A 27,970-nucleotide genomic window follows, 5' to 3' on the forward strand; every position below is an offset into this window, starting at 1 on the left:
AAAATATTTACGATCCTATAAAGTCCTGTTCATTTTATGACCTAAAGACCTTTCCCCCCCCAGGACCACCATCAGACAAGTCTTTTGCTTTTATACAGCAAGTAAAAATTATCTGGTCAGATCATCTCTAAATATGTGAGTGTTCAAGAAGATTTCAAATGTATGATCATTTTGGGGAATCAACAGCTATTTTAAATACGTTTAACAAAAATGACCTAAATGCCTTAGACAGAAATGCCTTAGTTTACCATCGTCAGAAAACTGTCAACTAAGTGTATATTAACAAACAACAATCATAAGTCAAAACATATTATTAATAATCACAAATCAATGACATTATAATTTTTATTTTATTTTATTATTTAATTTTATTTTTGCAGGAATTGGTAAAGTTATGAAATAAATAACCTAACATTAGTTTTGTTGCTCTTATATCTCTTATAGTGTTTGTCTAGCAAATTTGCATATAATTATGTAAAGTGTTATAGAAAAAAAATCGTGTGAAATTTAAATTAACTTTAATTTTCATTTATTGCTCAATTTTAATAGCCCAAAGAACACAGTATATAATAAAAAATTCCCCCACTGACTATTAAATGCGCTACACCCAGTCCAGTAGGTGGCAGTAATGACCCTTCAGTTGCCAACCGCCACTCAGTTTAGAAGCGCAGAAGATTAGAACGTTAAGTTTGGGCGCGAAAGGACAACGACAGTGCCAGCGGGGTTTTAGAGGTAAGTTTAAAATATTTATTAAGTTTTGCATAAGTTTCTTGCTGTCTTGTTTGTTACAGCTTAGCTAGTAATTACTGTTAGGGGAGGTTTGCAAGTTTATGTCGTAGTAATGGTGTGGTAGCAGGACCTTGCGGTTTACAATGGTTTGTTAATGCTTAATTTTTCGTGGGTGTTTTTGTAAATATGTCTTAATTTAATGTATTTGCACAGAACTGTTCAGTTTATTTATATTATTATAGCTAACCTTATAAAGCCTGTTGTTGTTTTAGGAACAGTAATAATACGAATTGTTTATTTAGCCTACTTAAAGAAGAGTATATATTTTAAAAGTTCTAATGTATTTTGACATTCCTTATAGCTTGATGTGGCTGAAGTCAATACTTCACCAAAATTACAACCAATGTTTGGCTCAAAACTTGCCTAATGGGAGTGTTTTTCCCTTTCATTTTTTCTCTTTTTGTAGGCCCATTAGAGTGATTTCCTGCGTTCTCTCCCACATGGTAAGAGTGCCTTTCTGCCAGTTGATACATGATGTGACAGGTGTTGTTAATTATTACTTAGTTTATCTTTGTATTTTTTTTATTAAAGGTCAGCGAATGGATTATCCAGTCACAGTACATAATGAAAGGTAAATGGCAATTAATTAAGTAATGTACAAAATGTATAAACTGAAGTGTATTCGCTAGCTACTAATCTCTATCATATTACCTCTATCACTCTTTCTAAAAGACTTGCCGAAGTTAGAAGAAGCTGAGTGAATCTTCAGAGTGATTCTTCAGAGAGAAGATGTTATGGTAATGTAAATCTTAAGTTTTTATGTTGTGTGTATATATATATATATATATATATACACTAGCACTATATTTAGCCTTCATACAAAATTAAATGTAAACTCACTGTCAAATAATCAGACTTTATGGCTCACCTTTAATATTAATAAGGTTCAGTCAGTGATAAATGCTGTAATGCAGGGCTCTAAAACTAATGGATCATTTTAATAACAAATTCTTCAATCACAGTATTAACTTTCATAGTGCCATAATTTTTATCAATTCACTATTATAGTAAAATGTGAAAAAGTGTAAGTGACCCGAAAACTTTTGAATGGTAGTAGGCTATTTAATGATACATAAGATAGTTGGACAGAAACATTTATATCAAAGCTCTATTTGTAATTGCATAGCAAGCTACATAATATATTGGACACTAGCATACTACTTCATATAGACTGTTTCAGCAGTAACAACATAAACAAGCGGCTGTCGCGATCCGCACGTAACTTCCGGTAAACTCCGCTAAGAATAAATAACAACAAAGTTCTTTAAACGTAGTTTATTTATATAACAAGCACAAAAAACAACACATAGATTTTCTAGGAAACAAAAACATTTGTTATTTTCGACGAGGCATTTGTTCAAGAGATCAGTTTAGCAACAAGTCAGACCATCAAAAAAAGGAAACCGGAAGTAAGGTTCGGATCCAGACGTGTATCACGTGTGTCCGATGAAACCGTCTATACATATACTCATAACGAGAAGAATAGCTGCCTACATACTTTTATCTATTGCACGTTTCTTTCCCCCTTTTTAACACGTGAACCTGATTTTTCTCATTCGTAGTTCAGTTTGTGTTGCATTACATCTCCTGTTCTCCCTCCCTGGTGTCACCATTGGAAGCTGTGACTTGACACGAACTAAAGCCGCACCTCCTTCTCATATTCTGAGTGATAGCTCTTCTCTGGGCGAACAGCAGATTCATTGATCTCATAATAACAATGATATGATTTGACGCAAGGCACAGATGAGAGTTTAAATTTGATCAGGCATTGTTTTCCGGAATGCACGGCTCATGGTTGCTTAGCTGCAAAAGACGCCACATGCTCTAAAGAAAGAAGCGCATTGACCGGCATTTAATAAGTGTTTTTACACCCTATTAAGACAGCCAGCAACCAGCAGTAAATCTCATTCATTTCAATGGAAATCTGACGACTTCCGCCGACACGAGCGAAAGTAACCGTTGGCGACTGTTTGGGCGTGTCCAGCGTAGCGAGAAAGTTAAGAAAATTTAAACTTTATGCAAATGTTGAGAGAATTTTGGGAGCGACTACCAATGAGAATGAAGCAGCGAAGTTCACATCATCCTCCTTTTGTCAGTTACTGGAGTGGATAGTACTCATTTGTTTATGACTACCAGATTTAAACATGCCTCATTGAAAGAGACGAGCGACACACAGCGATAACGTCGCTGGCTGTCTGAACGTGGGAAGTGACACACAGCAATAACGTCGCTGGCTGTCTGAACGTGGGAAGTGACATGGGAACGGCAACGGGATGCAGTAATGTATATCAAAATATCGGAAATGTGTTTAGAAGCCATATCATTGAAAAAAATTATACCGCAACATATATCGATATTTAATTACCCTTCATTTAGACAGCCAGCGACGTTATCGCTGTGTGTCGCCCGTCTCTTTCAATGAGGCGTGTTTAAATCTGGTTATCATAAACAAATGAGTACCATTCACTCCAGTAACTGCAGAGAGAAGGATGACGTGAACTCCACTGCTTCGTTCTCATTGGTACCCTCTCTCGAAATTCGCTCAACATTTGCATAAAGTTAAACTTTTATTAACTTTCTCGCATCGCTGAACATGCCGATACGGTCGCCAACGGTCGCTTTCGCTCGTGCCGCCGGAAGTCGCCAGGTTTCCATTGAAATGAATGAGATCGCGACGCTCTGCTACTGCTGGTTGCTGGCTGTCTGAATGGGGCGTTATTGTCCAGCCCTATATCACTACCTCTATCTCGCATAATAGTTTTTGTACAAACACCCGTGGCAGGCGACATTCTGCTGAGCCTGATTTAAGTTGCAGAAATGCCGTGAATGCGGGCGGTATGACAAAATCCAGCCCACACAATTTGTCATTTTATTTCATGGTAGCGGTATATATGTTTAAGATTTATGTTTATATTGTTTTTGGAATATACAAATTTGCCCCTAACTAATTAGCTTTAAATTAAATGCCCATCACAGTTTTTCAAATGTATTAAGTTCAAGGTAGTGTTAACGTGAAAATGCACTAAAGATAACAAAAAATTAAGGGTTGATAGACAGAATCTTGTTTTAAAATCAGTTATTTATTTTCTAGGCTATTGAAGATATAGTATGCATTGTATTTTATATTTATGCATACATAACATTAGAAAAAGGCATACAAACAAGTATGAAAATGCTCAAACCAGACAAGGAAAATACCTGTATATGAGATCTTTAAATATGGAGATTATAAATATGAAGGTGCTATGAGGTAATGATCATGGAGTCTGTTTCGAAGTGGTCTTGTCGCTTTTTACTTTCTTTGTTCATTCTCTTTTTTTGTCATTCTGATAAAAGTTGTTGTCCTGTTAGCAAATGGATCGTCAAACTACATCGCTCAAGCGGCGTTCCCTGCTCAACATACAGTACAATGTTTCCTAAGTGAAAATGTTATTTACCATTTGTGCAGAATAGTAGATCGGATTAACTCTTTAACATTAACTCATTTATGTGACCAAATGAATCTGATCAGAGAAGTGACCAGGTGTAAAAAGGACATTTAATGACTGCTGTAATGTAAAAAATTTTTTTAAATAATGTAAACTAAATTTAGTAAAAAGGACATTTTGAAAATTTTAATTGTGCAATCATGTTGAGAAAATTGGCAAAATAATTAGAAAAATATGTTTTTTTAAATTGTCAGCTTTGGACAAGAATTTTACTTTTGGTGCATCTCCAATGCTTAGTATATCTTTAATAGCCTACAAAAAATAACTGATTCAAAAACAAGATTCTGTCTATTAAGACTTATTTTTTATTTATTTTTTGCATTTTCCCTTTAACACTAACTTTAACTTATATTTTTAAAACTGTGGTGAGCATTTAGTTAAAATCTAATTAGTAAGTGGCAAATTTGTATATTCCAAAAACAATATAAACATAAAGCTGAAACACTCATATACTGTGATATATCTCATTTTGAACCACACTCTTCAATACACAATACTATGTTGTCTAGGAAATATTTTCCCCATGTAGCCACAGTATGCAGTTCTAACTCCCTGCTTGTTTTTCATTCTTTAGATGTCTCACAAGAACCAATGAAATTTGGGAGACCTCAGAGTATGTCCTTGCTGTGACTGTGCAAAAACAGCTATGTTATGCCCGTGAATGGATTGGTGTATAAAAGGGCCTGCAGTGTTCAACACTGTCTCTGTTTAATGTGAAGTAAATCCATCACATTTGCATCAGAGGAGGAGCTTCAGTTACTGAATAGTCCTAAACAATGAACTGTGGTAATGTTTCAATTTCTAAATGTTTCAAGAAGTACAGTTGTGTCTTTGAGTTTTGTATGGTACCTGTATCTGGTCATTAAAAATTGAATTGAATTGAAATTGAATTGCTTTTCCAAATTCATTTTGCTGATGTATGTTTATGATGTTGTCTTAATTTTCCAGAGTCCTCTAGTGGCAATAATATTTATAATTTTAATTTGTACTTTTGTATTTTATGGCAAAAAAAATTGAATCATACAATTGTATTTTACGATATATATATATATGTTTATTTGCTCGTGGTATTTAATTTCTTGAGTGTGATGTATCCTGTGTAAACTGTGTGGGTGTATTGCAAGTTAGTGACTTTTTGGTTTAAAGTATGTTAATTGTAGCCCTACATGGTCTCTGACTTAAAAACTAGTCAAAACAGACTTGATTTAGTAACATTGAATCCTGCAGTAGATAAAGCTTGTTTTTTTTATATTGCTTCAATGTTGCTATATTGTGAAGTACACTATTGAAATGATGTTCAATAAACATTGATCTTATATCCATCTTGATTGATTTTCCATCATTGAAATAAAATTTTTCTAGGCTGCAAACCTGATGAAAAATCAATGAAAAATGTCAACGTTGTTTCAATGATAATTTGGTTAATGGCATCAACATCAATTCTATGTTGATTCACTGTTGGTCTGCTACCTTAAGTGATTGAATTTATGTTGAATTAAGATTGGTTTTGTAACCATTTAGATTGATTTTGCATCATTGAAATAACATTATTCCAGGGTGCAAACCTGATGAAAAATCAATGTAAAATTTCAATGTTGATTCAATGATAATTTGGTTAATGGCATCAACATCAATTCTATGTTGATTCACTGTTGGTCTGCTACCTTAAGTGATTGAATTTATGTTGAATTAAGATTGGTTTTGTTACCATTTAGATTGATTTTGCATCATTGAAATAACATTATTCCAGGGTGCAAACCTGATGAAAAATCAATGTAAAATTTCAATGTTGATTCAATGATAATTTGGTTGATGGATTAACATCATTTCAATGTTGATTCACTGTTTGTCTGCTATCTGGGATACTTACTCGTGTAACTACTCATGTAACAGTCTTTAAATAGGGAAAACATGGAAGTGTTTGGTCGCTTCTAAATTCATCCCTGTTTGGATCCTAAGGATTAAATGGGGCTAAGTTAAATGCTAACACATTTACAACGCACTGTACAAAGATTAAGTTGCACGCATTGTAAAAAGTAGGTATCTATTAATTTGTCTAAGTTGAGCTAAAACAGTAAAATATTGAAACAGTGGTGTTTTCCTTTAAAACTAGACCTGTTTGAGTCGTGACTCACTCGGATCTTTCACCGGATCTTTAAATTAACTCATGAGTCGCGAGTCTCTAGTATCATTAACCCGGATCAGTTGAGTCCTACTACAATTCAATGTAAAACCATAAACAGCGTCACCACACACACAAACCTCTTTCAACATTATTAATGAGACTTCGCTCGCTCTACATATCTACTCGTAACCGGCTGATCTGCGCGAGAACTGACCCGAGATTCTCACTCAGAGCTGGAAACATTGCAAACTCGAGAGACCTGCTGATCCGCGCGAGCCGCAAACTGACCTGAGATTCTCACTCGGAGCCGGAAACAATGCGTACTCCAGAGACATGTGAATCTGATTTGACTCGAGAATCTCTCAACTTGTAACGGGGTGATCCATAAACGGCTGATCCGCGTGAATTGTCTGTCGAATCAGAGCCGGAAACACTGCAGATTCGCAGATCTGCCGGAAACATTGCAGACTCGAGACTCTCCGGCTCGGGGGGCTACATAATCAGGACACAGTTTTTTCTATATTTTCTCTATATTATTATGCTATTATTATTAGGCCTATTTTTTAAATGGTCGACCATACACACCAAACCTAAAACCTATAAGCATGTTATTTTAGAATCTTTTGTTGTGGATTTGCTTTTGAGGAGACTTCAGTGGCTCTATAGATCCACCAACCGGCTGATTTGCGCGGATCAGCCGGAGCCGGTTAGTGGATCTGTAGAGCGAGTGAAGTCTCATGAGTCCCATGGTCTGCGAGTCTGCAATGTTTCCGGCTCTGAGAATCTCGAGTCGCGTGTATCAGCCGGTTACAAGTGGGTCTGTACTGAGTTTCCTTGGTGATTTAGCAATACTGACTCAAGTGACTCACACAACCCGGATCACTTTAGTGAGTGACTCACAATAACCCGAATCCCTAAAAGGAATCAAGTTTGCCAGGCCTATTTAACCCCCTGGGGTCCAAAAACGCGGCGCCGCGTTTTGACGTGTTTTTTCCTTATCATGGCAGAACCAACTTAAAATATTTATCATTAATAATCATACACTTACGTGTTTGACATCATTTGAAACGGTAAAGGATCTTCTTTAATATGTGTTCATTCACAATAACAACAGATCTTTGTGTTTTTGTCAAATAAAGAAAATAAACAGGGTGTGCATCCAGACATTTCTGTCTCCGCCAGCTGTCTCTCAAAACACGTTACAAAAATCGATTGGAACTCCGCGATACACATATCCAAAGAAAGCCTGAAATGTCTACTTTTAAAAAAGCTAAATATAATCGAAAACAAATAATGCCTGTTTATGTAATCTGCATTGAAGTAAAGAGAGTACCGTTTTTTCTGGCTGACTTCATTATCTTTAATTCGGTCACGCCCACAGGCTTTACATGCTGTGTTGACATGGTAATGAAGACACAAGCTGTTCAAACCATAATAAACAAAGCGTAAAGTTTATCAGATTTAAAGACTTTTTACCGCATGTTTGGATTATAAACTTTATACACACACATGAGGAATATCTTCATTTATGTCTGGACATTGAGGAAGAGAAGCATTTATCTTTAACGTTACCTTAGAAGAACAATGGAGGACGCACTGGAGCTGGATTAGAAGTATGCCACGAAGGATATAAGTGAATAACTGTGTTTAACACTGTTACAGCATGCAACAGTGAAATCCGCCATTAAGTGAGATCGCGTCCGTTTGTAAACAATGCGAAAGTTTTTCAATCCGAAGCGTGCAGTCTGATGAGGTTGCTTAACGTAACTGTATGTAGGCTGAACTGCACAAGCCATGAGCATATTAAGTTACATGATAGCAAATATAAATGGTATAAATTAACTGTTAACGTCACTTACTTCTAATCCAGCAGTGCGTTCTCCATTGTTCTTCTTAGGTAATGTTAAAGATAAATGCTTCTCTTCCTCAATGTCCAGACATAAATGAAGATATTCCTCACGTGTGTGAATAAAGTTTATAATCCAAACATGCGGTAAAAAGTCTTTAAATCTGATCAAACTTTACGCTTTGCTTGTTATGGTTGAACAGCTCGTGTCTTCATTACCATGTCAACAGCTGTGGGCGTGACCAAATTAAAGATAATGAAGTCAGCCAGGAAAAACGGTACTCTCTTTACTTCAATGCAGATTACATAAACTGGCAATATTTGTTTTCGATTATATTTAGCTTGTTTAAAAGTAGACATTTCAGGCTTTCTTTGGATGTGTGTATCATGCTTGTGTGACGAGTAATCGCGGAGTTTCAATTGATTTTTGTAACGTGTTTTGAGAGACAGCTGGCAGAGACAGAAATGTCTGGATGGACACCCTGTTTATTTTCTTTATTTGACAAAAACACAAAGATCAGTTGTTATTGTGAATGAACACATATTAAAGAAGACCCTTTACTGTTTCAAATGATGTCAAACACGTAAGTGTATGATTATTAATGATGGAGTATTTTAAGTTGATTCTGCCATGATAAGGAAAAAACACGTCAAAACGCGGCCCCGCGTTTTTGGACCCCAGGGGGTTAAAGAAAAAACTCTAGACTACTAGATTCTGTTTAGAAAAGTCTTGTTAAAACATGTTTAGTATGGGTTTTGTGGACTTATATCAGTGACTTAAAAATTTTGCTTTTTTAAAAACCACGCATAAACCGTTTTCTCTCAAAAATACAAACATTTATACATGTAGCTCATATAATATTTTAGCCCAGTTTGTGCTGAACGCAGTGGTATGAGACGCTTGCCATTATTATGTTTTAAAGCAACTGAAAAAAGACCAAATGTAAGAGCATGTCAAAACCTCTGACAGTGTCCCAAAATGGTCGGACCCCAGAGGGTTAAAACCCATCTCAGTCAAAATGAGATTATGATTTTTAGTAAATGCTCTTTACAAGAAGTGTACGTTACTCAAATAATTTTGCTTAAAAACTTGCTAAATACCACAGTCTGAAATATAAATTGTAGACCAACACTAAACGCCTGATATAAAATGCTCATTTAAAAGAAAAGATAAAATTGCATTTGAACCCTTCATATGTTCTGTAATGTAAACCGTTTTAATGTAAAGGCTTGCGTATAGCCTTTTACCATATTTTTCAGAAGCATCAGAGTCAGAATAACTTAAACATAAAAAATGATTTTGAAAATTTTTGGTTTAGGGTCATTTTCTTTTGTTCTTGTTTTCAGAGATGGCCCTTATAGAAATAACATTGTCAGATAATTTGTATACAGCAATCATTTTTGCAAGTGTGAAAAAGCAACCTGCTAATAATGGTTTCTTGTTACACTTTTCAGAATGTTTCCATCGAAAAAGACGGGAATGCATCCTAAAAGCACTCGTTGTTTATGTGAACAAAGACCCCTAAAACCTTGTGAAGGAGTACATGGTCAAGCACTACAATGATGTCAGGAGACGGGGGGATCGCAAGCTTGCCAGCATAAATCGGGCACGCCGGGCACACAGGAGGACGTCGCTGCGTCCACCCTCACCGCTGAAAGGGTTTGGAGGCTTTGAAATCGGACACAAGAAACGCAAGCAAGGTTCAACCCCAAAGTACACTTACAAATCAAGTTCACATACATGAAGGTTTCTTATGAAAACATTTTAATTATTATTTAGATAAAATAAACGTAATACAGCCACACAACAAACTTATGAAAATATTTTAATCGTTATTTGCATGATAATTGTTTAACGCTGCCACACAAAATAAATAAAAACTATCACCACAATGCTCACCACAATGATTTCCCTTATCTCATGTATTAATATTTTTTATTGTAACAATTTATGATTTGCAAAAATAACTGTTGCATCTGTGTAGATTAGATAAGCAATGCGCGTTGTGCACGCTATACATTATGGTCAAGCATGCGCCCTTAAAATAGCATAATGAACCACGCGCAACGCGCCACTGACTTTAGACTAGTTTTTTTTGGTTAGTAGCGCAATTGTTTTTTGAAACTGCAAAATAGCATAAGAGATGGTTTGCGCCGGAGCACGCCTCCTTTTTTGCGCTGAACCGCCCAGGGAGCGCAAGTTCATTCCCTAGTTTGCCGACGTGCGTCTGTGGAGGGAAAAACCCGCTGTGCGCCGGTGCAAAATACGAAATGATACATGCGTCACTGACAAAGTCAATTGTGCTGGGTGCAAGATAGGGCCCCAAGAAGCCCAAACCATGATGCACAACATGCTACAGACCCTTACTAGGCAGCTGCATATATGGAAAAAAACACCTAACCCTAAAAAAATTCTAACAAAAGGTTTCTCAGCTGTTTTTTGTAGTATTAGGTGTCCCTGATAGCATACTAAAAGTTTACCAAAGTTTGACCACTAGACAGGTGTAAATTTCAAGTTGGCGTCCAAGACAGGCAGGAAGCCATTAAAATATCCTAACTCCTTCATTATTTCACCTAGCCAAGTAATCTTGGTGTCTAACCCCATGACGTATGGGTCTATGAATCCATTGGACTTGTCTAAATTGCACTGACATGATTACATACTTATGTAATACATGATTTTGTGAGATTACTGTAAGGTTTTGCCTTTTTGGGGTGAACCAGAGATGTAAACGATAGCCTATGCCATGTAGCTCCTACTCAATATGTGTTTTTAGACACATACCCTTTTCTTGCTAAAACACAGACTTGATATTCAATGTAAAATGCATTGCACCAAAAAATAACTTAACATTTTAGTTGAGTTGTGTAGCTTTGATCATAAACAACTCTGAATTAGCCCGAACAGAGGCCTGTGCGTGAACCCTCTAAAATGGTTATTCATTTCAATTTGAATAAGGTATTACATATTAGGGGTGGGACAAAAAAAATCGATTCTTAGATGAATCGCGATTCGGACGTGGGCCGATTCTGAATCGATTCACAAATGTCAAGAATCGATTTTTAAATGTTAGTTTACTAAATACGCTATCATAACCAAAAGGCGGAACTCAACTGGGGGAGCGGTGCTGCACACAGACAACTTAATAAAGTGCGCACTGCACGAGCGCATAGCGGAGCTTACAAGAGCAAAAGAGAAAGAAATAATATCTAGAACAGCCCTGTTTGACTCATTCTAAACTGCAAGAAAACAAGATACACTTTGGGATAGTCTTGCTCTGCCTTTTCTCTGTTCAGTGAGTGGCAGGGAGAAACAGCGCATTTAATTTAATTACTCTTCTGACTGTGCTATAGCGTTTCCCTAAACCATCCGCTAACTGTTTAGATATAACATAAATATACTTCTGTAAAAATATGCACATAGTTTGTTATTCAGTCGCTGGGCTAATGCTAAGCATAATGTGAAAGCACTGTAGATAACTGATTGGTCTAAGAGATTCGTCATTACCAGCGTCATTGCTAAATGCAAGATTAGTTTTACCGTAGGAGCCAATCGTGTAGTGGGCAGCGCTCCGACGTGGTGCTTTTGCACTTTCAGCGACCCGAGATTGATTCCCGGCTTGTGGTCATTTGCCGATCCCTTACCCTCTCTCCTCCCTGTACGTTCCTGTCCTCTCCTCTATCACTGTTTAAATAAAAGGCAAATATAACTTGAACCTTTAACCGTCTCCAACCTTCATTCGACTTAATGGCTGACGATTTTGCTTCTTTCTTAGAAAACTAACACTATCAGCAGTCCGTTCTCTGCGCTGCCACCTCTTGCATATGTTCAAACTTCTGATGCATGCTTGCTCCCCTCTTTCTCTCTTCTAGCGGAACCACAATCTTTGTTTCTAACCACCTGACTACCTGCCCGCTAGATCCCATACCTACCCATCTCCTTCAGGCCATTCCTTCATTGGTTATCCCTGCTCTTACCCACATGACCTCATCTCTTTCCACTGGTACATTCCCCATAGCTTTTAAAGAGGCCTAGATAACACCACTGCTGAAGAAACCCAAAATTAATCCTGCAATGTTAGAAAACTACAGACCACTATCTCTTCTTGCCTTCATTGCCAAGACTCTTGAGTATGTGGTTTTAGACCAGCTCTCCTCCTTCTTCACACAAAATAACCTCCAAATAACCTCCTAGACAGCACCCAGTCTGGTTTCAAGAGCGGTCACTACACTGAAACTGTGCTGCTCTCAGTCATGGAAGCTCTAACGCAGACAAGGGCAAATAATCTGTACTGACCTTACTGGATCTATCTGCCACTGTTGACATTGTCAACTACTCTTGTAGATTCATTCTCTACAACATTATTAAAATTAGACATTTTCTATCTGAGCATGCTACAAAAGTTCTAGTCCCATGCTCTTGTCCTGTCCAGACTGGACTACTGCAGTGTACTCCCAGCCAGCACAACCAAACGCACTCTGAAGTGGTACTAAACTTAACAGCTAACCAAGCCAAAGTAAAGTGAGCTTGCTCGACCCGACCTTTGGGGTCTATATGCAATGGAAAGACTGCTGCTCCAGAAAACCTCCTGCAGATGATCCACTGTAATTGCACAACTGTCTGCTGAACACAACAGTGCAGTTGGACTGCATATGGACTACTTGTGGACCATGTCAATTGGGAATTGTGAGAATCACTATAATCAACCTCTAAGGGAAAAAGAGTGGGACGACTAATGGTAAATCTAGTGAAGATCACAGTGCAAAAAAATTATACAAAATAGACCAGAATAAAAGGGAAACAACTGAAGAAAATAAAAAAAAGATATGTATAAATAAGAAAAGTATTAAAAAAGGTAAAAAAAACATTATAAAACGTAAAAAATAAATAAATAAAAGGGGTTAACGAAACTGAGCCTTCACATGGCAGCCCTCTTTCGACTAATTGTACAGTACCACACAGTTCTAATGAATTTATTTTTTATTGGAATCAAAAGAATGGTTATAAACTACAGAAACCACCAGCACTAGGCAAAACAATATGGGAAAGGAGATATATGCAATTTCTTGTACTTGTTTTTCGCATAAATATGCTTGTAACCAATTTCTTTAATATATAATTGTACCTGTAATCATTCATTTATTATTCAAATATGCTTATTAAAATATTATGTGGTCAAAACATGTATCCGGCACCAGTATTCCTGGATTAGGGGGAATACAATGGAGTAATGGTCATTTTAAGGACCTTACGGCCGCCATTTTGAAAATTGAGCCTTTCTTGGAGTCAAACTTTGGTAAACTTTTAGTATTTTTTTAAGTATATCTGATACTACTGTAAACCACCCAGAAACCTTTTGTTAAATTTTTTTTAGGGTCAAACCATATTAGCAGCTGACTATACCAAGATGTTGGCATCATCATTGAAGTCATCAAAAAACTTGAAAACCTTAACAATGTGGCACATGCTTGGTCTGATTTATGCATTCAACTTGGCCTACCCGCAAGATTTGAGGTACACTTTTGAGATATTTCAAAAGCTTTTGATGGAGCTAGATGCCAACAAGCTGTCAAACAAGGTCCATGTCCTGAAAAATAAGCTTCTTTTCTAAGTACTAAGTTGAGGTCAGGATCAAGTGATGGTACTTGTTTCCGCACTGTTACACTGCAAAAAATGGTTTTCAAGAAAATTCTTAGTATTTTTGTATTTTTTTTAGTAAAAATATCTACAAAAATTTAATTAAGAAAATAACTCTAGTTTTTAGACCAAAAATATCTAATTAATTTTTTTTAGTGCTGGGCAAAGATTAATCGCGATTAATCGCATACAAAATAAAAGTGATTTTTTGCATAATATATGTGCGTGTACTGTGTCTAATTATTATGTATATTTAACCACACACACATTCATATATTCATTTAAGAATTGTTTTATTTATATATCATTTTTTAAATGTATATTTAATATAGATTATATAAAAATATAAATAAATATATATAAACATGTAAATGTTTCTTAAATACATACATGAATGTGTGTGTATATATTTATACATAATAATTAGACACAGCACACACTCATATATTATACCAATAATCACTTTTATTTTGTATGCGATTAATCGCAATTAATCTTTGCCCAGCACTATTTTTTTATATATTTTTACTGAAAACAAGACAAAAATACTAAGAATTTTTTTTCTTGAAAATCATTATACTCAGTATACTGTTGACTGTTACAGTACATGTGTTCCAGTACTGCCATGTTACTGTCATGATTTCGGTCTTACCGGTTTGCTGTGTGCTCTGTTTTTCCTTTGTTGTTTTGTGTTTGTTTGACAGATTCACATGCGCGCCTCGCACAGGTGTTCCTGCTCTTCGTGATTTCCTCACTGCGTCATCCTCACCTGAAGCTTGTTTATTCCCCAATCAGCATTAGTATAAGTTCTCTCCTTTTCCCTCAGTGTTTGCGAGTCCGTCATTTAATGTATGTCGCCGTGTCCTGTCCTGTCCTGTCCTGTCCTGTCCTGTCCTGTCCTGTCAAGTTAACTTTAATATTAGTCTGTGCTATCTGCTTTTCGCTACTTACATATATTATGCTGTTCCTTCAATTGTGGAATTCCATCTCTCTGCTGCGGCATTTCTATTTGCCTTTGGAATATAAGAGACTCTGATCCTTTCATAGACACTGCCATTTGTCTTCGGTTTACACAGCGAGCAGCGGCGGAGTGTTGTGCCCTGATGGTATGCCCGTTTTGCGGGTCCTTCATTAACTGTGCTCTCTCTCTGTATCCATAGACTGCCATCGCATCAGCTGTATGCCCATCTGGAGTCGTTGACCAGCACCGCTGTTTCTCCACCTGCTGTGCCCCTCAGCCGAGGCTTGGTAATTCGATTGGCATCTCCCCTGTGCCTGGGTGAGAGGTAGCCTTTCGTTCAGGCTTCCGCGTTGCGGCGCACGCGGGAGCAGTCTTCGTGCCTCCCCCCATATTGGGGTTCAGATACCCTTGTGTAGCCCCCTGTGCCGACGTCCAGGCCGGAGCATCTTCTATCTCTATTCATCAGCGGCAGTCTCCTTCTATATCTCTTCATTGTCAAATAAAGATACCTTTGCATTGGGATTTTTTGACTCTGTCGTTCCTTACAATTACACTTCTTTCAGAATTGATCTTGTTTTAAATAATTGCATTGTTACTTTCCCAAATTAAAGAGGCACAGACTGCAAGAGAGACTTTTCTCCCACTTAATTTCATTTATAGGCAATGTGCTTTTATTTTCTGTATTTTATTGTATTTTGCTTTTAATAAGAAAATTGAAAGAAGTTTTAAAAATACAGATTTTGAACAAATAAATCTTGTTGGACATTTGTAAAAGGTATGTTCTTAAATGCATTCAATATATTTATTGTAATTTTTTTACCTAAAATAGTAAGAGAAAACAGTAAGACTTTGTTTACAGAGTTCAGATTTTGCATACATTTTTATTGTTAAAAATGTGTAAAATTGTTTTACTTGCAATAAGAGAAAACAGTGAGCCAATGTTCACAGGGTACATATTTTTCACATATTATTATTGTTAAAAATATGTTATAATGTATGTGTAAAATTTTTAATTATTGAAATGCACTCACTAAATAAAGCAAAAAACTTTTATTTTTATTTTGGTTGAATGTAAAAAAAAATATATAGTTTAGTTGAACTCAGTGGCGGTCCTGGCTAGATTTACGCCCTGGGCGAACCATCCCTTGGCCGCCCCCAGAAAATAAAGAATTACCCCCAAACCCCGCCACCAACATGTATTATTTTGTTATATATAATCTTAAATACAAAAAGGTGGCAAGAACAGAGAAAACATGTAATACAGTATAAACACGCACTCATGCACACGCACACCCGCACACACACACACACGCACGCACACGCACAGTTGCTGCTGTGGAAGTATCTGACTCCTCTTTTTGGCCAGTGGGTGCTCTAGCTCTAAAATATTTCAGAAGTGCCCCTGAATTTACAATTAAGATACAATTATGTAAGTTAGATACACTTATTTCACACATGCACCAGTTACCCAATTAAAATGACCATAACACACATTTTATTAGTATTTGTTAACATCCTATAAAATAAGCATACACTACAAATTATTTAAAAAGCTACATCACTGTAGCTTACAAAATGCCATGTCAATGTATATTAGAAGTTATTTAAGTTGACACATATAGTGTAAAGCAATAAAAAATTACACAGTCAGGAGGTCTGTGTGAATTTGCACTTTTTGTGTTGCACACACAAACTAGACTGTGTTTCCTATAGAGTGAATTTAGTTGCATGACATGATGCCTCAATTCTAATAGTTGCTAGCTCAGCAAAACTAAAACCCAATACAGTCGTATTCTGTGGTTAATAGCAACATATTAGCAAGAGTGCGAGGCTAATATAAATAGCCTATTTCCTACTGTCACGTCACTCACGTTGTCACTCATAGAATTCGGCATACCTTTATCTTTTGCCCGTTTCTCCTCATCTTCTTTTCCTGAACCGGGCAACTGAGATGGCTACTTTGGTCTTTTAATTTGATCCATGATGATGAAGATGAAGACTCGACATCATTAACTTTGCATTACATTTTGCCAACAACAACGTCCGTTTTACCTGTCAATCAACCGGAGTCACGTGACCCCTTAAGGCGAGCGAGGGACTTGCAGTCGCAAGTTGATTCCCCGCCCCCCTCATCCGTGCCTCTTCTGACACGCACACAACTGTGTTTCTCAGCACTAACTTGACATGGAAATGAGCGGTTTTGATATAGTTTTTTTTTTCTTTAGGGCGCTCGTGCGCCCTCACATAGATTGCGCCCTGGGCGTTCGCCCACATTGCCCATAGCAAAAACCGGCCCTGGTTGAACTTAAAGATACAATTTGTATTATCTGCGCCGCTAGATGGCGCCAGATCAAATCAATAACAATGGCGTTGTTTAATGATGCTCTGAAGCAGCGTGGAATTATGGGATTTGTAGTTTTAACTCAACCGCTGATGGCCATCAATCAGACGTGAACGATAAATCACGTTGATGGATAAGGTAATCAAGTCTTATAAATGTTGCGTTTGATGACATTGTTTATTTCATTATGTAAGTTTATATGTGATGTTCAAAACAAAGTTGTTAGTCATAGATGTTACAGTATTAGTCCAAATTCGATGGTTAACACATCACAGAATTAAGTTTTCAACTTACAAACTACAATGATTTTTCACATAATGTATTGACAGTACAAATCTTATTGTGAAGAATCTTAAAATGACCATTAATATTGCTGTACAATACCTCTTGATGTGCATATCGTCCGCGGTAAGACACGCTGATTACAATCTACACACTTGTGTTGTGATCAATATAATAGCATACGTTTTTTGGAGGGTTACGAATCAAAACAACTCACCCATCGCGTAAAACACAAGCAGGATCAGAATCTCTGTTTAGTTAAATGTTGTTGCGAAGCTCTCTCCATCCAGATAATGCAACAACAAATTGATCCTCATTCTTTCTCTCGTTTTGTTCCAAACTCTTCTTGGGTCGTTTGGTTGGCCCGTACGCTTATGGGAGCTGTCTTTGCTGACACAACCAGCGGCAGACGGTAAAGAGTAATCCATAAGTCCATAAGCAAGCGCGTAGCCCGACAGGCGCTAACGCATAGTTCCGCATTTGTCCACGACACTGGCTGCGTCCGAAAACTCAAGGCAGTGTTTTGTTGCCTCGCTGCCTCATGAGGAAATGACTTCGGAGGCATGAAGGCAGCTCAGAGAAAGGCTTTTGGACGCACTTCAAAGGCAGCGTGTTTGAAATATAAACAAAGAGCGCCTTTGTGATAACTAATCACATATTTGAAAACTACAATACTAATTTCTCGCTAGAAATGCAATTAAAATGTGTAAAAAGTGAAAATATACCTTTACTTACACTAAATTTGTGTACCAGTCGCTTCCTTGGCCGCCATTTTATTTTTTCGAACTCGACCACTGTTGTCATGTGGTTTTTACGTCAGTAAAGGTGGTGACAAAGGGTAACATGGATATTAACGTTATTGACAGGAGAATGCACTGCCCCGTGTCAATGTTTTGAATGGAAATTTTCTCACGATTTAGAAGTAGTTGAAAACATTACAGATATTGACAGTAATCAGCTGGACAAAATATATAATACTGGCCTAGTGGTTTTTGGACATTTTACTGCAAATATCTTACAAATTGCACCTTTAAGTTAATTATTTAAAACAAAAACAAGGTAGTTAATTTAATTCAACTAAACAAGATTGCATTATGTTTATATAAAAAACTTAGGTAACACTTTACAATAAGGTTCATTAGTTAACATTAGTTAATGTATTAACTAACATGAACAAACCATGAACAATACATTTGTTACAGTATTTATTAATTGTTGTTAATGTTAGTTCACAGAAATAAAGCTTTTAATTGTTTGTTTATGTTAGTTCACGGTGCATTAACTAATGTTAACAAGATTTTTAATTAGTAATTAGTAATTGTTGAAATAAACATTAACAAAGATTAAGAAATGCTGTATAAGTGCAGTTCATTATTAAATCATGTTAACTAATGTAGTTAACTAATGTTAACTAATGAACCTTATTGTAAAGTGTTACCAAAACTTAAGTTTACTGAAATAAATAATGTTACATAAATTCAACACACTTTGTTAGGTGGAACCTGTTGACAAAAAAAAGTGAATTAAATCCAACTTATTATTTTTTTGAGTGTATCATCAGAATGATTGACATCTGGGATGACCATTAATATAGATGATCCACCCGGAAAAAGAAAATCTTCCGCTATACCTTTAAGTGACAATGTGGCAATGTTACAGTAAATGGGTTTAACAAATAGAAACACATGATTCCAGAAAGCAGGGTTAACTTACCATCAGATTAACCCTAAACTTTGGGTTGATCAACCCCAAACTTGCTTACTCTGGGTATGTTGGTTCCAAAACACAGTTTAAGAGTTAGTTTGATCAACCCGCTGGAAGTAACCCAGAGTTAATGCACGCTCACAGTAACAACATAAAGGCATTGTCAGTGGATCACAGATTTCACGAGTCACCATAAAAATGTCAGAAAACGTAAAATTTAAATGAGAAATAACATTATAAACCAATACTTTCTGGCAAAATCAACGTTTTATAATCAGCTTAGAAGTGCGTGATTACAAAACAGATAAAATGAATTAATTAATACGAACCTATTTTACCCCATTTAAGTCCAATATTATATGTGTCTCAACGAAAATACACATAATATTATTTAAATATTTTAAAGCCTGTAAAAAATCATAGATTTTATATATGATTTTAAATATATTAATTATATTTAATTAGATATAATTATACATAATTAAGATTCTCTTTTCTCTTACAAAAATTAACAATGGTTTTACTAGTTAAAACAAAAAAAAACATGGTTATGTTAGGACGTCGGTTTGATTGGTTGTTTTGTTTCTGTGTTCTCATTGTCTGTGTTTATGTTTTACAGCTCTGCTCATGCGCGTCTGTCACTCGGGTTCTTCATCGCCGTGATTTCTTACACCTGCGTCACACACCTGTTTATTATTTACCCCTCGTTTGGTTTGCTATATTAGTGCCCTTAGCCTTTTGTTCCCTGCGAGTTCGTCATTGTATGTGCCTTGCCATATCCAGTCTTGTTGGTCTAGATTAGTTTATATTTTTCCTTTGTTATTTTTTACCTGTGCTCTCTGCTGTCACCATCTGCCAGGTCACCCTCTGCTCTGCCCTCTCTGAGTGTTTGGCATATCACTCTCTACCGCAGCTTCGGCTGTTTGCTGCCAGAGGCGCTGTCCAGCGTACCCCCACGGGGTCTGTAGCCGCGGTCCATCTCGTATGGTTAAATTCTCCTCGGCATTCCTATTCTCTCACCCTGTATACGCTCAACGGATATTTCTCTCAGTGACATTCCTTCTCACCATTCACCCAAGCTCAGCCTTGTGGACTTTGACTGTGTTTAAATAAATATATTTTCTGCAATTGGATCAAGTCTCTGTCTCCCTCTCATAGCCCTGACAGGTTACAGTAAAACCATGGTTTCCACAAAATAACCATGGTTTGGACAACCATTGTTTTCAAAAACCATAGTTAGTGTAGTAAAATCATGGTTTTGCTGATTGTAATCAATGCATCAAAAAAGATGGTTACCACAACTTTACACCAATAAAACCATGGTTAATTTTTGTAAGGGTTGTGGCACATAAAGTGCATAAATCTGTCATAAGGCTTATTTACAGTTTTTTTATATGATTGGATTGTGTATGCATAAAATGCACTATGATTATATTCACTATATTGTACTTATTTCACTTCTGCTGCTTTGGGTGACCCTGTTTAGTTGTTACTTTCCATTGTATGACACTGTATCACCATCTTTTTAAACATTTACTTAGCTGATAAATGAACCCTCTTTTAAAGGTGCTCTAAGCCAGGGGTTTTCAAAGTGTGGGGCCTGCCCCTAAAGGGGGGCGCAACGTCACCATTGGGGGGGCACAAGTGAAAAGGTGAGAGGGAAAAATATGTTTTGATTTTAGTATTTTGCCTCAATTGTCACTAGGGGGTGACACCGTTTTAAAGGCTGATATAGCCTATCTTGTTTCAATTGGAAATAATACCCGCTAGCAAAACTTTTAAGAGTGTAGAAAATAAGATGGATCGTTGGCCGATTCTTAACAATATAATCGTTGATTCTAAGCCTAAAATAACTGGAGCAAACACAGATGAACCGGAATCTAACAATGACACGCCGAGGCTGGAGGCAGAACCAGTGGAGGCAGAAACTTCAACGCAGATCGAACGACCCGTGGGAACTCTGCATAGCCTGGCTGGAGATACAGTGGTGCCAGTGAAAGTGCAAGGGAAATGCAAGCATTCGCAGGCCCACTTAAATTCAGCAAAGCGAAGGAGATATAAAGACGATTACATTCGGTATGGATTTACATGTCTCCTGGTTGATGGGGATGCACGTCCACAATGTGTATTGTGTACATAGGTACTAGCAAATGACAGTTTAAAGCCGGGGAAAATGAAGAGACATTTACACACAAAACACCCAACACACATTGATAAAACAATGGATTTTTTCCGTCGCAAAGAGCAAGATTTGCGTGGTCAAAAGCAAGTATTAACTACACAGACTACAACAACTGCCAAACTTCAGGCTGCATCTTATGAAGTTTCATATCTCATTGCAAAATCTAAGAAGCCACACACAATTGGCGAGACGCTCATTCTCCCTGCAGCAATAGCCATGTGTCAAGCTATGGATAATGAAAAAATAGCGAGTCAAGCTTAAAAAGGTCCCACTGTCAGATAACACCGTTGCCCGACGAATAGATGACATGGCAAACTATATAAAGATTCAGCTTATTGATCGTATAAAAAATCCAGAAATGAGAGATGAATTGCGACTATTCTAATTGGATATACAGTCTTCCTACGCAGAAAGTCTGACAGATCCTACATTTCTGACAAACCTCGCCTACTTGGCAGATATTTTTGATAGACTGAATGGACTTAACATGTCACTGCAAGGCCCCAATACAAACATTATGTCATTAGCCGACAAAGTTATCGGATTTGTAAAGAAGATGGAGCCATGGGCAGCGTGAGTAGAAAAAGGAAGTGTGGAGATGTTTGATGCACTACATGAATTTATTGAGGAGAATGAGCTGTTTCTGAATGACGGAACAAAAACATTGATAACGAATCATTTACGTGGACTTATTGGACATTTTAAGCGGTACTTTGCCGCGTTTGAGCGTGAGCATGTCACGCTTTTCTGTTTGTGTCGCTGTCACGTATTGGTTACTCAACTTTTTTGTCCTATTTTCAAACCATTGTCGCTTCGGTTTAGGGTTAGATTTGGTGCTTGTGTTATATGTCACTTTAAGTATTTGTCACTTTAAGTATTGGTTTATAAAATAAAAAGATACAATACTTATTCTTTTATATTTTCTAAACTTTAACCAATTGTCACCTGACGTTGAGGTTAGAGTTTGTTTAGGTAAGGGTGTCATTTTATGTAAATCTAACCCTAAACCGAAGCGACAATGGTAAGAAATTAGGACAAAAAAGTTGAGTAACCAATACGTGACAGCGACACAAACCGAAAGCGTGACATGCTCACGCTCAAACGCGGCAAAGCGTGACATTGTCACGCTGGTCCATGCGTGAAATAGTCACGCAATTTCGTGATACTGGGTTGGTTTATTACCACCGCTACTGGCAGCAACCTGTCATCTGGACTGCAGGACTCACTGCTGGACCTATCCAGTGACAGGACCCTGCGAACAGCTTTTGCCTCAACTCCGTTGGATGAATTCTGGCTGTCAGTTGCAGGGGAATACCCAGGATTATCTGAAATCACTTTGAATGAACTGATTCCCTTTGCCTCGACCTATCTATGTGAAGCTACATTTTCTTTGCTTACTGGCATTAAAAACAAACTACGGCCACGACTTACAAGAGTTGAAGATGAACTACGTTTATCAGTATCAAGCATAAAGCCCAGAATACAAATGTTGTGTTACCAGCATCAGGCTCATCCTTCTCATTAATTTGAGTGAGCGCAACAAGTAATAACACTGTATGATTAAGATACAACAAGTAATAACACTGTATGCTTAAGATACAACAAGTAATAACACTATGTTTAAGATATTGTGGTATGTATGCTGCTACTGTACATAGTTAAAACGGTCTATGAAGTAATTAGCCCAGAATACAAATGCTGTGTTCCCAGCTAATAAGTAAGCGTTCACTTACTTGCATTAAAAACAAACAACGGTCACGAATTACGAGAGTTAAAGATGAACTAACGTAACGTTTTTCAGTATCAAGCATAAAGCCCAGAAAAATGTTGTGTTACCAACATCAGGCTCATCCATCTCATTAATTCGAGTAAGCGCAACAAGTACTAATAACACACTATGTTTAAGATATTCTGGTAAGTAGGCTGCTACTGTACATAGTTACTGTAAAAATGTCTATGAAGTAATAAGCCCAGAATACAAATGCTGCATTCCCAGCTTGAAGTTTATCCATTTGACTAATTCCAAGTAGCCTACCTACAGAAATGTATTAAGAATACATTTATCAATAAATATGTTTGGTCTACTAATTGTGAAATAAAATGTATTTAGTAAAATGCTAATAAATGTCAAAAGACCTACTTCAATGTGTTGGTGCATAATGTAAGAGCTTGTAAGAGCGGTATGTGTGTGTGTGTGTGTGGGGGGGGGGGGGGGGGCGAGATGTGACCCATATGTATAGGGGGGGCCCCAAGGCAAAATGTTTGGGAACCTCTGCTCTAAGCGAATTCACGCGTTTTAGACCATAAAACATTTTTTGTTACATACAGCAAACATCTCCTCACTATCTGCTTGCTACCTGATCGCTGATCAAACTGTAAAAAAATGTGATCTCTGTAGACAGCCCAGGCTCCACAAACAGCAATAACAACACAATGGCCAAACCTAGCACCACGAAACATAACAAAGTGTTCCAGCCAATAAACGACAAGAAGGATTTGGGGTTGGGCGCGTTCATGAAAGCACGGAAGGGAGGAGGAGGGGAGGAGTTAGCTACGCTCCGTTTGTTTGAAAACAGTTCAAACATCAACAAGAAGTGATGTCGCACATATTCGCTTAGAGCGCCTTTAATTGTAATGCTTCCTTACAGTCCTTACAGATTTTCAATAATTTTGTGTAATGCTTTTCAGTACACTACACCAAAAATTATCATGCATTTGCATTGGACGATTAGGATCTGCTGTGACAGAAGTGAATAATAGAAATGTTACATTAGTGTCAATGGTAACATGTTGTAATATGTCCTGTATCATCTAATATAACCAAATATCTCAATTTCCCTTTGGCTCAAAAATGATAGCTCAGGAAAGCAGCTACAAAAGGCCCATTTAAAAAAAAGGTTTATTTAGAAAGACCAACTATAGATCAAATTTAGAGAGGGGGCTAAGGATCTGAAGTGCATGTTTAAGAAATAAATATTATACTATAAAATATATATTTATAATTTTATTTCATTGTGTACATGATTCTAACTGATAATGGACAATCTCTGACAACTATGCCATGTCTGTTATTCAATGGTGTTTCACCTAATGAAGTCTGTGCTTCACCTGTGTTACTCTGTGGGTCAGTGTTAAATCATGCCTGGGCTTCATGGGTGTCATTCTGTGGGTCAGGTTAGATGCACATGCCTATCAGACACTGCAGGCAACACCTGTCCCTCAGTAATTATTATTATGGTAGGCATCATGTGTTTCTATTTATACAACAGTTCTTTCTGGTTCTCGAATCTGATTGGCTAAGAGGCGTGCAATATTCTACTGATAACGGCACAGTAACCGCTTTACCTTTCGTATCATTCCGCCACCTAGTGAATGGAGGTCCTCTAAACAGGCTCATCTCTGAATGGAAAAACTGCCCACACACGGACACACACAAACACGCTGTTTTGAATCACTCTCCGTGTGTCTCATTAGTTCACTAGCTCGTGAATCAGTGTGTGAATCCCAATCGGAAGTTATTATTCCGTCAAAGATCAGCGCTCTTGGATGTTACGTTAAACTTAATGGAAGTTATGTCTTGTCACATCGTGTGGACGATTAACACTTGGAAAGAGGAATGTAAACTATTTTTTTCTGTAGCAGTATCTCTTCTCAGAATGCGAAAACACCGTGGAACTGCAGGTAAGCACCGCAGCTTTTAAATGTGGACATTGATCATTTATTTTATTGTGACGTGACTATTAAAACATGTTATGAGATATCGCCACTGATATATTTATAAGCAGCATGCAAAAACATCTCTCTGACACTTATAAAAAACTGTTTTATATAGTACTGACAAGAACAACGTTTAATAATAATCGAGTGCTCGTATCGCGTTAAGAATAAATGAGAAAGCAATAGTAACGTTATACAAGTATAGTTTTATTAACTTTTACCTTGCGCCAAAACAATAACAACACAAAAGACACTAAATATGAATAAAAAAACAAGTAATAGTTTGATCATGACACCAAATACTGCTGATTTGATCTCATTTTGACGATCATAAACAAACAAGGCTAACATGAGAGCCAGGGAATCCCTGTCAGAGATGTAGCCCAGAGAGGGCGGTGGTCAGCGGGGCGAGTGAACACTGACGTCCGCTCATGCTTTGGTTCTCATTCGTACCGAATCTCACTAAGCAAACGTTCAAACAGGCGCTATCTTTACTAATCGACTGCAGATTTAAATATAATACATATACATTCTCGACTGAACTAATCTTAAAACTACACTTTGTGACCAAGAAACATTAATATAAAGAAACACCTATCCGTCCATTGAGTTATTATGAGATTCAAAGCAGCCGAAAGTGTTACCTGTCATTCTGGCCACCCTCAAATCCGTGGCGGAAGAAGTAGTTCTCAAACAAAGAGCCTTTTAAAATAACTCCGTTGTTGTTTTCTAGTTTTTGTTTTTCAAACGTGTGCCGTCGAACTGTTGTATAAAAGCAATATCGCTCTCGGAGTCGTGTGATATAGCTCTATATCATCACGGCTGTGATTAGGCCAGAGGCACGAGGCCAGAGGCACGAGGCCATAGGCCGCTATATCACACTCCTACTCGAGCGATATTGCTTAATTGTTATACCCATTTACTGTAACATTGGCATATTGTCACTTAAGTAACATATGTTAAGATTTCTGGCTCAATAATGACAATGTATTTGCACACACATTTATTACTGTATAACAACTTTAGATTCATCTCAAATTATCTAGTAAGTGAAAGATGAGGTTATTTATGAATTGGCAAAATTTATATGTAAATGTACTTTATTGTTAATGTTAATTAACTGATGGAATTGTGTTTCATACATCCACTCATATTTGGAGATATATTAATAATGAACATAATTAAATGTATAGTATTTACAGAGTTGGGTATAACGCGTTACTGTGTAACGCATTACTGTACTCTAATTACTTTTCCTGATAACGCAGTAACGTAACACTTTACATTTTAAATGTATGTAATTTGATTACAGTTACCAATGACAACAAAATTACGTTACTAGCGTTACAAATTAAGTGTTGAAAAATTAATTAAAATGTATTTTAAAATGACGTTTTGCCGTTGCTCAGCAATGTCTGATAACGAGCATGCACGCAGCGTCAGTTAATGAGTATGTGCATAATCACTCGTCGGAGACGCAAGCAAATGGATGCTGTGTGAGCGGTGATTGATCATTCAAGTGGAATACAGACAATACATGTCCAAAAAAGTGGGCTTTGCGCGATGACATCTGGTCTGCAAGAAGCGATTGTACAGGTGTGTTTTTAAATCACTAATGTACAATAAGGTTTTCTTTGTTAACATTATTTAACTATGTTATTTAATCATGAGCTCAATGCGTGCACTTACATTAATTAATCATATGTTTATTTAAACAATTACCAAAACAACTTTTGATTGTTATATTTAACGAACTAACATGAATATTAACATTCTTTAACTTGACCAAAAAGCCCTCGCGAATGCGATGACATGTTAAAACTCTATTCTGTCTCCGCGACCGCGAATGAATGTGCATAGATAGATCACACCAAAATAGCTTTAAGCATTCAAATATGACCTTCGGTGTCTCGTCTCTTGTCTCCGCCCCCTTCTTCTCCCTGTTAATAGTTTAATCATTGGTTCATTACCCTCACTTGTTTTCTCCTTATCCTGTTTAGTTTTTCATATTTAATGCCTTTGTGTTCTTAGTCCTGTGCTCGTTCATTTTGTACTGTTACTGTGTGATTCTGTCTAGCGTTAGAATCATAGTCAAGTCTAGTTTAACTTCTTACACCCTGAAGCTATTTTCGCCTGGATTTTGCCTACCCAATTTCAAAAACTTCCCATACCCACATGCAGAGGTTTACATACAAAAGTTTGGTATCATTTTACAGGAAACCCTTTGAAATTACATAAAACACTGTTGAAAGTGCTAAACATGGTTGTATGTGATGTCAATCCTATAATAAACACAAAAATAAATAGGCACTTTTTGATGGTTTTTTTCTAAAGTTTTTATTTGAAAGTGTATAACTCTGGCCCTGGGTGCCTCAGCTACCTGCAGACAGTTTTGTTTGATTCCAGCTATTGTCAGCTTACAGAGGAAAAATGAATTTTTTCTTTATCATAATAAATGCAAAAGTTATTTTACTCCAACTGAAGGGAGGAATAATACCCTTTTTGTATACAATTTCTGCCTAAAAACATTTGAAGTGCTCCCATAACCACATACAGTGGAATAAATGCAATATCTTTATATCATTTTAAAGAAAACCCTTTAAAGTTACATAAAAAGCTGCTGTTTGTGACAAATATTGTTCCCTTTCGAGGAACTCGAGCTGCGTCGCCATAGCAACGCTTTGGGGAACGCCTCGGCGTGACTAATCTGAAGCACGTGTAAAACATAAACAATGATGAGATAATTGTATACTGACCGTGATGCCGTGCGGACCAGGGGTATAAGAAGGCATCCTACACAAACACACTCGCTTTTAGTGCCTCAGCAAGTGACTACGTGTATGTTTGCATAAATCTGAAGTATGTTCAAGAAGTTCAAGTATGTGTATCTCCCTGTC

General features: G+C 37.0%; 1 long non-coding RNA gene across 1 annotated transcript; it reads left to right on the forward strand.

Moving 5' to 3' along the window:
* The first annotated feature begins 616 nt into the window (after positions 1-616).
* Positions 617-5,599, forward strand: LOC129414791 (uncharacterized). Its single transcript, XR_012358959.1, has 5 exons — positions 617-732; positions 1,196-1,232; positions 1,321-1,360; positions 1,462-1,526; positions 4,852-5,599. It is a non-coding gene; the product is annotated as an uncharacterized lncRNA (long non-coding RNA).
* The last annotated feature ends 22,371 nt before the right edge of the window (positions 5,600-27,970 follow it).

This window comes from Misgurnus anguillicaudatus, chromosome 19 (assembly GCF_027580225.2).
Source record: "Misgurnus anguillicaudatus chromosome 19, ASM2758022v2, whole genome shotgun sequence".
NCBI classification, from domain to species: domain Eukaryota; kingdom Metazoa; phylum Chordata; class Actinopteri; order Cypriniformes; family Cobitidae; genus Misgurnus; species Misgurnus anguillicaudatus.